The sequence below is a fragment of the Pseudorca crassidens genome, chromosome 12 (genome assembly GCF_039906515.1).
Source record: "Pseudorca crassidens isolate mPseCra1 chromosome 12, mPseCra1.hap1, whole genome shotgun sequence".
NCBI lineage: Eukaryota > Metazoa > Chordata > Mammalia > Artiodactyla > Delphinidae > Pseudorca > Pseudorca crassidens.
In genome coordinates this window covers 90,790,100-90,803,721 of record NC_090307.1, presented here as the reverse complement: position 1 = coordinate 90,803,721, position 13,622 = coordinate 90,790,100, and positions in this window count along the sequence as shown.

Sequence of the window (13,622 nt, the reverse complement as noted above, 5' to 3'; positions counted from 1 at the left end):
AAACCAACAGAAGTTTATTAACACGTGCGTCAGAGTACTCGGCGATGAGCAACCCAAAAGAGCCGTTAGTACCTGGGTTAGCACCTAGCCTCTTAACTGAAGGAATGATGAACTTTCGGAGAAGTGACAGGGCTTTGAGTTTCTAGGGTGGCAAACTGTGGAAGGCAGGCCCGTGGGGGGACTGATGGAAGAGGAAGAATAGTCAGTGAGTTTTGTTACGTAGATTCCTCCTGGGATGTCACTAGGTGATAAGGGTCTAGGTTTGTCTCTGGTTCTTCCTAGTTACAAAGGGGAGCGGAAGACAACTTTATAAGTGTATGCCCCACTTTTAGGAAACAGGTGGAGTCCAGAGGGCTTTTTTGGTGTCTGTTTCTTCAAGTCTGCCTTCAGGATAAAAAACAAAACAAAAAACACGCCCCCCCACCCCAAAAAAAAAACCCAAATAGAAACAAAACAAAAAACCAACCAAACGAAAAACACCAACCAAACAGAAAAAGACTGCCTTCAGCTCAAAATGATCTGACCAAGTGGCATACTTTGAGGTGGCGTACTTTACTCCACTTCAGTGGACATCTGCTGTTTCGCCTCTCAGCAGCCCTTCATTCTCCTGTAAAAGTCTCCTCAACTTCCCTCCAGGTGACCGTCTCCTTCCCCACTGGCAGCCCATGTAATTTGAAGTTGACTCCATCCTGGGCTTAAAGGTAAACCCTACTGGACTTCCCTGGTGGTGCAGTGGATAAGAATCCGCCTGCCAATGCAGGAGACACGGGTTCGAGCCCTGGTCTGGGAAGATCCCACATGCTGCGGAGCAACCAAGCCCGTGAGCCACAACTACTGAGCCCTCATGCCTAGAGCCTGTGCTCCCCAATGAGAAGCCCGCGCACCGCAATGAAGAGTAGCCCCCGCTTGCTGCAACTAGAGAAAGCCTGCGTGCAGCAACGAAGACCCCACGCAGCCAAAAATAAAATTAATTAATTAATTAAAAAAAAAAGTAAGCCCTGTTATTCAGGCCCAAATGAATCAGTGCACTGTGTTCCTCAAGGCCATGGTTATTGATCAGGGCTGAGCACACCATCCAGTAAGATCCAGAAAGGTGCAACACGATGAGGTAGAGACGCTGGTTCAAAGATTCTCACTTCTCTTCACTAGATGTCAGCCCGGAAAGATGAGGTCCTGGGAGCGACTTTCACACATGAGGAGAGAGAGTGACTGAGAAGGGAGCCCACCTTGCGAAGAGAGCAGAGAGATTTTGCCAAGGGACATCAGCTGGACCCTGGATGAAGCTGTTCCTGAAGCTCGTGTATCCATGGACCTTCCAAAGCACACGTGCCAGGGAAAATACACTTTTGATGAAGACACTTTAGGTGGAGTTTTTTGTCATTTATAACCCAAAATACCCTACCTGGCACATAGAGTACTTGTCTCATGGAGGTCTGATGCAGACCTGAGGCGGTATTGACTTGGTGTCCAGTAGGTGTACCGTAACAGGCGTGGGGCGTGCAGTGGGCGGGCCGTAACAGGCGGGGGGCGTGCAGTGGGCGGGCCCTAACAGGCGGGGGGCGTGCAGTGGGCGGGCCGTAACAGGCGGGGGGCGTCCAGTGGGCGGGACATACCAGGCGGGGGGCGTGCAGTGGGCGGGCCCTAACAGGCGGGGGGCGTGCAGTGGGCGGGCCCTAACAGGCGGGGGGCGTGCAGTGGGCGGGCCCTAACAGGCGGGGGGCGTCCAGTGGGCGGGCCCTAACAGGCGGGGGGCGTGCAGTGGGCGGGCCGTAACAGGCGTGGGGCGTGCAGTGGGCGGGCCCTAACAGGCATTCAGCTAGAAGATGTGTTTGAAATTTAATATTAAACTTCAAATTATTGAGACAGTGATCTTTTTTGGAAGAATTTTTTTTTTTTTTTTTTTTGCAGTACGCGGGCCTCTCACTGCTGAGGCCTCTCTCATTGCAGAGCACAGGCTCCGGACGCGCAGGCCCAGCGGCCATGGCTCACGGGCCCAGCCGCTCCGCAGCATGTGGGATCTTCCCAGACCGGGGCACGAACTCCGGACTCCCAACCACTGCGCCACCAGGGAAGCCCCTAGAAGAATTTTTCAATTCTGTTACTGAACACTACTCTATTTAAGACTTTATTCTGCCACCTGTAGGGACTACCAAGATAGCTGCAGTGTAATCTTGGACCACAAATGACAACCTAGTTGAGGCCCAGGAAGCTGTCAAATAACAAAGACTCAAAACGACTGGGCATAGACTCTCCCCAATCCCACTTAATCGCTGTGTAGCCTTGGGGAGGTCACTTACATTGCCTGAACTTCAGTTTCCCTAATTAGAAAATGGGGCGATAAACAGTAGCATGGTGGATGAGAGGAAGAAACAAGTTGTTTTCCTCCACACATCTTAGCTTCCTCGGCTGGAGCCCTGGACGTCAGACTGACTAGACAGACTAACAGAAGAAAAACCAACAGAAGTTTATTAACACGTGCGTCAGAGTACTCGGCGATGAGCAACCCAAAAGAGCCGTTAGTACCTGGGTTAGCACCTAGCCTCTTAACTGAAGGAATGATGAACTTTCGGAGAAGTGACAGGGCTTTGAGTTTCTAGGGTGGCAAACTGTGGAAGGCAGGCCCGTGGGGGGACTGATGGAAGAGGAAGAATAGTCAGTGAGTTTTGTTACGTAGATTCCTCCTGGGATGTCACTAGGTGATAAGGGTCTAGGTTTGTCTCTGGTTCTTCCTAGTTACAAAGGGGAGCGGAAGACAACTTTATAAGTGTATGCCCCACTTTTAGGAAACAGGTGGAGTCCAGAGGGCTTTTTTGGTGTCTGTTTCTTCAAGTCTGCCTTCAGGATAAAAAACAAAACAAAAAACACGCCCCCCCACCCCAAAAAAAAACCCAAATAGAAACAAAACAAAAAACCAACCAAACGAAAAACACCAACCAAACAGAAAAAGACTGCCTTCAGCTCAAAATGATCTGACCAAGTGGCATACTTTGAGGTGGCGTACTTTACTCCACTTCAGTGGACATCTGCTGTTTCGCCTCTCAGCAGCCCTTCATTCTCCTGTAAAAGTCTCCTCAACTTCCCTCCAGGTGACCGTCTCCTTCCCCACTGGCAGCCCATGTAATTTGAAGTTGACTCCATCCTGGGCTTAAAGGTAAACCCTACTGGACTTCCCTGGTGGTGCAGTGGATAAGAATCCGCCTGCCAATGCAGGAGACACGGGTTCGAGCCCTGGTCTGGGAAGATCCCACATGCTGCGGAGCAACCAAGCCCGTGAGCCACAACTACTGAGCCCTCATGCCTAGAGCCTGTGCTCCCCAATGAGAAGCCCGCGCACCGCAATGAAGAGTAGCCCCCGCTTGCTGCAACTAGAGAAAGCCTGCGTGCAGCAACGAAGACCCAACGCAGCCAAAAATAAAATTAATTAATTAATTAAAAAAAAAAGTAAGCCCTGTTATTCAGGCCCAAATGAATCAGTGCACTGTGTTCCTCAAGGCCATGGTTATTGATCAGGGCTGAGCACACCATCCAGTAAGATCCAGAAAGGTGCAACACGATGAGGTAGAGACGCTGGTTCAAAGATTCTCACTTCTCTTCACTAGATGTCAGCCCGGAAAGATGAGGTCCTGGGAGCGACTTTCACACATGAGGAGAGAGAGTGACTGAGAAGGGAGCCCACCTTGCGAAGAGAGCAGAGAGATTTTGCCAAGGGACATCAGCTGGACCCTGGATGAAGCTGTTCCTGAAGCTCGTGTATCCATGGACCTTCCAAAGCACACGTGCCAGGGAAAATACACTTTTGATGAAGACACTTTAGGTGGAGTTTTTTGTCATTTATAACCCAAAATACCCTACCTGGCACATAGAGTACTTGTCTCATGGAGGTCTGATGCAGACCTGAGGCGGTATTGACTTGGTGTCCAGTAGGTGTACCGTAACAGGCGTGGGGCGTGCAGTGGGCGGGCCGTAACAGGCGGGGGGCGTGCAGTGGGCGGGCCCTAACAGGCGGGGGGCGTGCAGTGGGCGGGCCGTAACAGGCGGGGGGCGTCCAGTGGGCGGGACATACCAGGCGGGGGGGCGTGCAGTGGGCGGGCCCTAACAGGCGGGGGGCGTGCAGTGGGCGGGCCCTAACAGGCGGGGGGCGTGCAGTGGGCGGGCCCTAACAGGCGGGGGGCGTGCAGTGGGCGGGCCCTAACAGGCGGGGGGCGTCCAGTGGGCGGGCCCTAACAGGCGGGGGGCGTGCAGTGGGCGGGCCGTAACAGGCGTGGGGCGTGCAGTGGGCGGGCCCTAACAGGCATTCAGCGAGAAGATGTGTTTGAAATTTAATATTAAACTTCAAATTATTGAGACAGTGATCTTTTTTGGAAGAATTTTTTTTTTTTTTTTTTTGCAGTACGCGGGCCTCTCACTGCTGAGGCCTCTCTCATTGCAGAGCACAGGCTCCGGACGCGCAGGCCCAGCGGCCATGGCTCACGGGCCCAGCCGCTCCGCAGCATGTGGGATCTTCCCAGACCGGGGCACGAACTCCGGACTCCCAACCACTGCGCCACCAGGGAAGCCCCTAGAAGAATTTTTCAATTCTGTTACTGAACACTACTCTGTTTAAGACTTTATTCTGCCACCTGTAGGGACTACCAAGATAGCTGCAGTGTAATCTTGGACCACAAATGACAACCTAGTTGAGGCCCAGGAAGCTGTCAAATAACAAAGACTCAAAATGACTGGGCATAGACTCTCCCCAATCCCACTTAATCGCTGTGTAGCCTTGGGGAGGTCACTTACATTGCCTGAACTTCAGTTTCCCTAATTAGAAAATGGGGCGATAAACAGTAGCATGGTGGATGAGAGGAAGAAACAAGTTGTTTTCCTCCACACATCTTAGCTTCCTCGGCTGGAGCCCTGGACGTCAGACTGACTAGACAGACTAACAGAAGAAAAACCAACAGAAGTTTATTAACACGTGCGTCAGAGTACTCGGCGATGAGCAACCCAAAAGAGCCGTTAGTACCTGGGTTAGCACCTAGCCTCTTAACTGAAGGAATGATGAACTTTCGGAGAAGTGACAGGGCTTTGAGTTTCTAGGGTGGCAAACTGTGGAAGGCAGGCCCGTGGGGGGACTGATGGAAGAGGAAGAATAGTCAGTGAGTTTTGTTACGTAGATTCCTCCTGGGATGTCACTAGGTGATAAGGGTCTAGGTTTGTCTCTGGTTCTTCCTAGTTACAAAGGGGAGCGGAAGACAACTTTATAAGTGTATGCCCCACTTTTAGGAAACAGGTGGAGTCCAGAGGGCTTTTTTGGTGTCTGTTTCTTCAAGTCTGCCTTCAGGATAAAAAACAAAACAAAAAACACGCCCCCCCACCCCAAAAAAAAACCCAAATAGAAACAAAACAAAAAACCAACCAAACGAAAAACACCAACCAAACAGAAAAAGACTGCCTTCAGCTCAAAATGATCTGACCAAGTGGCATACTTTGAGGTGGCGTACTTTACTCCACTTCAGTGGACATCTGCTGTTTCGCCTCTCAGCAGCCCTTCATTCTCCTGTAAAAGTCTCCTCAACTTCCCTCCAGGTGACCGTCTCCTTCCCCACTGGCAGCCCATGTAATTTGAAGTTGACTCCATCCTGGGCTTAAAGGTAAACCCTACTGGACTTCCCTGGTGGTGCAGTGGATAAGAATCCGCCTGCCAATGCAGGAGACACGGGTTCGAGCCCTGGTCTGGGAAGATCCCACATGCTGCGGAGCAACCAAGCCCGTGAGCCACAACTACTGAGCCCTCATGCCTAGAGCCTGTGCTCCCCAATGAGAAGCCCGCGCACCGCAATGAAGAGTAGCCCCCGCTTGCTGCAACTAGAGAAAGCCTGCGTGCAGCAACGAAGACCCCACGCAGCCAAAAATAAAATTAATTAATTAATTAAAAAAAAAAGTAAGCCCTGTTATTCAGGCCCAAATGAATCAGTGCACTGTGTTCCTCAAGGCCATGGTTATTGATCAGGGCTGAGCACACCATCCAGTAAGATCCAGAAAGGTGCAACACGATGAGGTAGAGACGCTGGTTCAAAGATTCTCACTTCTCTTCACTAGATGTCAGCCCGGAAAGATGAGGTCCTGGGAGCGACTTTCACACATGAGGAGAGAGAGTGACTGAGAAGGGAGCCCACCTTGCGAAGAGAGCAGAGAGATTTTGCCAAGGGACATCAGCTGGACCCTGGATGAAGCTGTTCCTGAAGCTCGTGTATCCATGGACCTTCCAAAGCACACGTGCCAGGGAAAATACACTTTTGATGAAGACACTTTAGGTGGAGTTTTTTGTCATTTATAACCCAAAATACCCTACCTGGCACATAGAGTACTTGTCTCATGGAGGTCTGATGCAGACCTGAGGCGGTATTGACTTGGTGTCCAGTAGGTGTACCGTAACAGGCGTGGGGCGTGCAGTGGGCGGGCCGTAACAGGCGGGGGGCGTCCAGTGGGCGGGACATACCAGGCGGGGGGGCGTGCAGTGGGCGGGCCCTAACAGGCGGGGGGCGTGCAGTGGGCGGGCCCTAACAGGCGGGGGGCGTGCAGTGGGCGGGCCCTAACAGGCGGGGGGCGTGCAGTGGGCGGGCCCTAACAGGCGGGGGGCGTCCAGTGGGCGGGCCCTAACAGGCGGGGGGCGTGCAGTGGGCGGGCCGTAACAGGCGTGGGGCGTGCAGTGGGCGGGCCCTAACAGGCATTCAGCTAGAAGATGTGTTTGAAATTTAATATTAAACTTCAAATTATTGAGACAGTGATCTTTTTTGGAAGAATTTTTTTTTTTTTTTTTTTGCAGTACGCGGGCCTCTCACTGCTGAGGCCTCTCTCATTGCAGAGCACAGGCTCCGGACGCGCAGGCCCAGCGGCCATGGCTCACGGGCCCAGCCGCTCCGCAGCATGTGGGATCTTCCCAGACCGGGGCACGAACTCCGGACTCCCAACCACTGCGCCACCAGGGAAGCCCCTAGAAGAATTTTTCAATTCTGTTACTGAACACTACTCTGTTTAAGACTTTATTCTGCCACCTGTAGGGACTACCAAGATAGCTGCAGTGTAATCTTGGACCACAAATGACAACCTAGTTGAGGCCCAGGAAGCTGTCAAATAACAAAGACTCAAAATGACTGGGCATAGACTCTCCCCAATCCCACTTAATCGCTGTGTAGCCTTGGGGAGGTCACTTACATTGCCTGAACTTCAGTTTCCCTAATTAGAAAATGGGGCGATAAACAGTAGCATGGTGGATGAGAGGAAGAAACAAGTTGTTTTCCTCCACACATCTTAGCTTCCTCGGCTGGAGCCCTGGACGTCAGACTGACTAGACAGACTAACAGAAGAAAAACCAACAGAAGTTTATTAACACGTGCGTCAGAGTACTCGGCGATGAGCAACCCAAAAGAGCCGTTAGTACCTGGGTTAGCACCTAGCCTCTTAACTGAAGGAATGATGAACTTTCGGAGAAGTGACAGGGCTTTGAGTTTCTAGGGTGGCAAACTGTGGAAGGCAGGCCCGTGGGGGGACTGATGGAAGAGGAAGAATAGTCAGTGAGTTTTGTTACGTAGATTCCTCCTGGGATGTCACTAGGTGATAAGGGTCTAGGTTTGTCTCTGGTTCTTCCTAGTTACAAAGGGGAGCGGAAGACAACTTTATAAGTGTATGCCCCACTTTTAGGAAACAGGTGGAGTCCAGAGGGCTTTTTTGGTGTCTGTTTCTTCAAGTCTGCCTTCAGGATAAAAAACAAAACAAAAAACACGCCCCCCCACCCCAAAAAAAAACCCAAATAGAAACAAAACAAAAAACCAACCAAACGAAAAACACCAACCAAACAGAAAAAGACTGCCTTCAGCTCAAAATGATCTGACCAAGTGGCATACTTTGAGGTGGCGTACTTTACTCCACTTCAGTGGACATCTGCTGTTTCGCCTCTCAGCAGCCCTTCATTCTCCTGTAAAAGTCTCCTCAACTTCCCTCCAGGTGACCGTCTCCTTCCCCACTGGCAGCCCATGTAATTTGAAGTTGACTCCATCCTGGGCTTAAAGGTAAACCCTACTGGACTTCCCTGGTGGTGCAGTGGATAAGAATCCGCCTGCCAATGCAGGAGACACGGGTTCGAGCCCTGGTCTGGGAAGATCCCACATGCTGCGGAGCAACCAAGCCCGTGAGCCACAACTACTGAGCCCTCATGCCTAGAGCCTGTGCTCCCCAATGAGAAGCCCGCGCACCGCAATGAAGAGTAGCCCCCGCTTGCTGCAACTAGAGAAAGCCTGCGTGCAGCAACGAAGACCCCACGCAGCCAAAAATAAAATTAATTAATTAATTAAAAAAAAAAGTAAGCCCTGTTATTCAGGCCCAAATGAATCAGTGCACTGTGTTCCTCAAGGCCATGGTTATTGATCAGGGCTGAGCACACCATCCAGTAAGATCCAGAAAGGTGCAACACGATGAGGTAGAGACGCTGGTTCAAAGATTCTCACTTCTCTTCACTAGATGTCAGCCCGGAAAGATGAGGTCCTGGGAGCGACTTTCACACATGAGGAGAGAGAGTGACTGAGAAGGGAGCCCACCTTGCGAAGAGAGCAGAGAGATTTTGCCAAGGGACATCAGCTGGACCCTGGATGAAGCTGTTCCTGAAGCTCGTGTATCCATGGACCTTCCAAAGCACACGTGCCAGGGAAAATACACTTTTGATGAAGACACTTTAGGTGGAGTTTTTTGTCATTTATAACCCAAAATACCCTACCTGGCACATAGAGTACTTGTCTCATGGAGGTCTGATGCAGACCTGAGGCGGTATTGACTTGGTGTCCAGTAGGTGTACCGTAACAGGCGTGGGGCGTGCAGTGGGCGGGCCGTAACAGGCGGGGGGCGTGCAGTGGGCGGGCCCTAACAGGCGGGGGGCGTGCAGTGGGCGGGCCGTAACAGGCGGGGGGCGTCCAGTGGGCGGGACATACCAGGCGGGGGGGCGTGCAGTGGGCGGGCCCTAACAGGCGGGGGGCGTGCAGTGGGCGGGCCCTAACAGGCGGGGGGCGTGCAGTGGGCGGGCCCTAACAGGCGGGGGGCGTGCAGTGGGCGGGCCCTAACAGGCGGGGGGCGTCCAGTGGGCGGGCCCTAACAGGCGGGGGGCGTGCAGTGGGCGGGCCGTAACAGGCGTGGGGCGTGCAGTGGGCGGGCCCTAACAGGCATTCAGCTAGAAGATGTGTTTGAAATTTAATATTAAACTTCAAATTATTGAGACAGTGATCTTTTTTGGAAGAATTTTTTTTTTTTTTTTTTTTGCAGTACGCGGGCCTCTCACTGCTGAGGCCTCTCTCATTGCAGAGCACAGGCTCCGGACGCGCAGGCCCAGCGGCCATGGCTCACGGGCCCAGCCGCTCCGCAGCATGTGGGATCTTCCCAGACCGGGGCACGAACTCCGGACTCCCAACCACTGCGCCACCAGGGAAGCCCCTAGAAGAATTTTTCAATTCTGTTACTGAACACTACTCTGTTTAAGACTTTATTCTGCCACCTGTAGGGACTACCAAGATAGCTGCAGTGTAATCTTGGACCACAAATGACAACCTAGTTGAGGCCCAGGAAGCTGTCAAATAACAAAGACTCAAAACGACTGGGCATAGACTCTCCCCAATCCCACTTAATCGCTGTGTAGCCTTGGGGAGGTCACTTACATTGCCTGAACTTCAGTTTCCCTAATTAGAAAATGGGGCGATAAACAGTAGCATGGTGGATGAGAGGAAGAAACAAGTTGTTTTCCTCCACACATCTTAGCTTCCTCGGCTGGAGCCCTGGACGTCAGACTGACTAGACAGACTAACAGAAGAAAAACCAACAGAAGTTTATTAACACGTGCGTCAGAGTACTCGGCGATGAGCAACCCAAAAGAGCCGTTAGTACCTGGGTTAGCACCTAGCCTCTTAACTGAAGGAATGATGAACTTTCGGAGAAGTGACAGGGCTTTGAGTTTCTAGGGTGGCAAACTGTGGAAGGCAGGCCCGTGGGGGGACTGATGGAAGAGGAAGAATAGTCAGTGAGTTTTGTTACGTAGATTCCTCCTGGGATGTCACTAGGTGATAAGGGTCTAGGTTTGTCTCTGGTTCTTCCTAGTTACAAAGGGGAGCGGAAGACAACTTTATAAGTGTATGCCCCACTTTTAGGAAACAGGTGGAGTCCAGAGGGCTTTTTTGGTGTCTGTTTCTTCAAGTCTGCCTTCAGGATAAAAAACAAAACAAAAAACACGCCCCCCCACCCCAAAAAAAAAACCCAAATAGAAACAAAACAAAAAACCAACCAAACGAAAAACACCAACCAAACAGAAAAAGACTGCCTTCAGCTCAAAATGATCTGACCAAGTGGCATACTTTGAGGTGGCGTACTTTACTCCACTTCAGTGGACATCTGCTGTTTCGCCTCTCAGCAGCCCTTCATTCTCCTGTAAAAGTCTCCTCAACTTCCCTCCAGGTGACCGTCTCCTTCCCCACTGGCAGCCCATGTAATTTGAAGTTGACTCCATCCTGGGCTTAAAGGTAAACCCTACTGGACTTCCCTGGTGGTGCAGTGGATAAGAATCCGCCTGCCAATGCAGGAGACACGGGTTCGAGCCCTGGTCTGGGAAGATCCCACATGCTGCGGAGCAACCAAGCCCGTGAGCCACAACTACTGAGCCCTCATGCCTAGAGCCTGTGCTCCCCAATGAGAAGCCCGCGCACCGCAATGAAGAGTAGCCCCCGCTTGCTGCAACTAGAGAAAGCCTGCGTGCAGCAACGAAGACCCCACGCAGCCAAAAATAAAATTAATTAATTAATTAAAAAAAAAAGTAAGCCCTGTTATTCAGGCCCAAATGAATCAGTGCACTGTGTTCCTCAAGGCCATGGTTATTGATCAGGGCTGAGCACACCATCCAGTAAGATCCAGAAAGGTGCAACACGATGAGGTAGAGACGCTGGTTCAAAGATTCTCACTTCTCTTCACTAGATGTCAGCCCGGAAAGATGAGGTCCTGGGAGCGACTTTCACACATGAGGAGAGAGAGTGACTGAGAAGGGAGCCCACCTTGCGAAGAGAGCAGAGAGATTTTGCCAAGGGACATCAGCTGGACCCTGGATGAAGCTGTTCCTGAAGCTCGTGTATCCATGGACCTTCCAAAGCACACGTGCCAGGGAAAATACACTTTTGATGAAGACACTTTAGGTGGAGTTTTTTGTCATTTATAACCCAAAATACCCTACCTGGCACATAGAGTACTTGTCTCATGGAGGTCTGATGCAGACCTGAGGCGGTATTGACTTGGTGTCCAGTAGGTGTACCGTAACAGGCGTGGGGCGTGCAGTGGGCGGGCCGTAACAGGCGGGGGGCGTGCAGTGGGCGGGCCCTAACAGGCGGGGGGCGTGCAGTGGGCGGGCCGTAACAGGCGGGGGGCGTCCAGTGGGCGGGACATACCAGGCGGGGGGCGTGCAGTGGGCGGGCCCTAACAGGCGGGGGGCGTGCAGTGGGCGGGCCCTAACAGGCGGGGGGCGTGCAGTGGGCGGGCCCTAACAGGCGGGGGGCGTCCAGTGGGCGGGCCCTAACAGGCGGGGGGCGTGCAGTGGGCGGGCCGTAACAGGCGTGGGGCGTGCAGTGGGCGGGCCCTAACAGGCATTCAGCTAGAAGATGTGTTTGAAATTTAATATTAAACTTCAAATTATTGAGACAGTGATCTTTTTTGGAAGAATTTTTTTTTTTTTTTTTTTTGCAGTACGCGGGCCTCTCACTGCTGAGGCCTCTCTCATTGCAGAGCACAGGCTCCGGACGCGCAGGCCCAGCGGCCATGGCTCACGGGCCCAGCCGCTCCGCAGCATGTGGGATCTTCCCAGACCGGGGCACGAACTCCGGACTCCCAACCACTGCGCCACCAGGGAAGCCCCTAGAAGAATTTTTCAATTCTGTTACTGAACACTACTCTATTTAAGACTTTATTCTGCCACCTGTAGGGACTACCAAGATAGCTGCAGTGTAATCTTGGACCACAAATGACAACCTAGTTGAGGCCCAGGAAGCTGTCAAATAACAAAGACTCAAAACGACTGGGCATAGACTCTCCCCAATCCCACTTAATCGCTGTGTAGCCTTGGGGAGGTCACTTACATTGCCTGAACTTCAGTTTCCCTAATTAGAAAATGGGGCGATAAACAGTAGCATGGTGGATGAGAGGAAGAAACAAGTTGTTTTCCTCCACACATCTTAGCTTCCTCGGCTGGAGCCCTGGACGTCAGACTGACTAGACAGACTAACAGAAGAAAAACCAACAGAAGTTTATTAACACGTGCGTCAGAGTACTCGGCGATGAGCAACCCAAAAGAGCCGTTAGTACCTGGGTTAGCACCTAGCCTCTTAACTGAAGGAATGATGAACTTTCGGAGAAGTGACAGGGCTTTGAGTTTCTAGGGTGGCAAACTGTGGAAGGCAGGCCCGTGGGGGGACTGATGGAAGAGGAAGAATAGTCAGTGAGTTTTGTTACGTAGATTCCTCCTGGGATGTCACTAGGTGATAAGGGTCTAGGTTTGTCTCTGGTTCTTCCTAGTTACAAAGGGGAGCGGAAGACAACTTTATAAGTGTATGCCCCACTTTTAGGAAACAGGTGGAGTCCAGAGGGCTTTTTTGGTGTCTGTTTCTTCAAGTCTGCCTTCAGGATAAAAAACAAAACAAAAAACACGCCCCCCCACCCCAAAAAAAAACCCAAATAGAAACAAAACAAAAAACCAACCAAACGAAAAACACCAACCAAACAGAAAAAGACTGCCTTCAGCTCAAAATGATCTGACCAAGTGGCATACTTTGAGGTGGCGTACTTTACTCCACTTCAGTGGACATCTGCTGTTTCGCCTCTCAGCAGCCCTTCATTCTCCTGTAAAAGTCTCCTCAACTTCCCTCCAGGTGACCGTCTCCTTCCCCACTGGCAGCCCATGTAATTTGAAGTTGACTCCATCCTGGGCTTAAAGGTAAACCCTACTGGACTTCCCTGGTGGTGCAGTGGATAAGAATCCGCCTGCCAATGCAGGAGACACGGGTTCGAGCCCTGGTCTGGGAAGATCCCACATGCTGCGGAGCAACCAAGCCCGTGAGCCACAACTACTGAGCCCTCATGCCTAGAGCCTGTGCTCCCCAATGAGAAGCCCGCGCACCGCAATGAAGAGTAGCCCCCGCTTGCTGCAACTAGAGAAAGCCTGCGTGCAGCAACGAAGACCCAACGCAGCCAAAAATAAAATTAATTAATTAATTAAAAAAAAAAGTAAGCCCTGTTATTCAGGCCCAAATGAATCAGTGCACTGTGTTCCTCAAGGCCATGGTTATTGATCAGGGCTGAGCACACCATCCAGTAAGATCCAGAAAGGTGCAACACGATGAGGTAGAGACGCTGGTTCAAAGATTCTCACTTCTCTTCACTAGATGTCAGCCCGGAAAGATGAGGTCCTGGGAGCGACTTTCACACATGAGGAGAGAGAGTGACTGAGAAGGGAGCCCACCTTGCGAAGAGAGCAGAGAGATTTTGCCAAGGGACATCAGCTGGACCCTGGATGAAGCTGTTCCTGAAGCTCGTGTATCCATGGACCTTCCAAAGCACACGTGCCAGGGAAA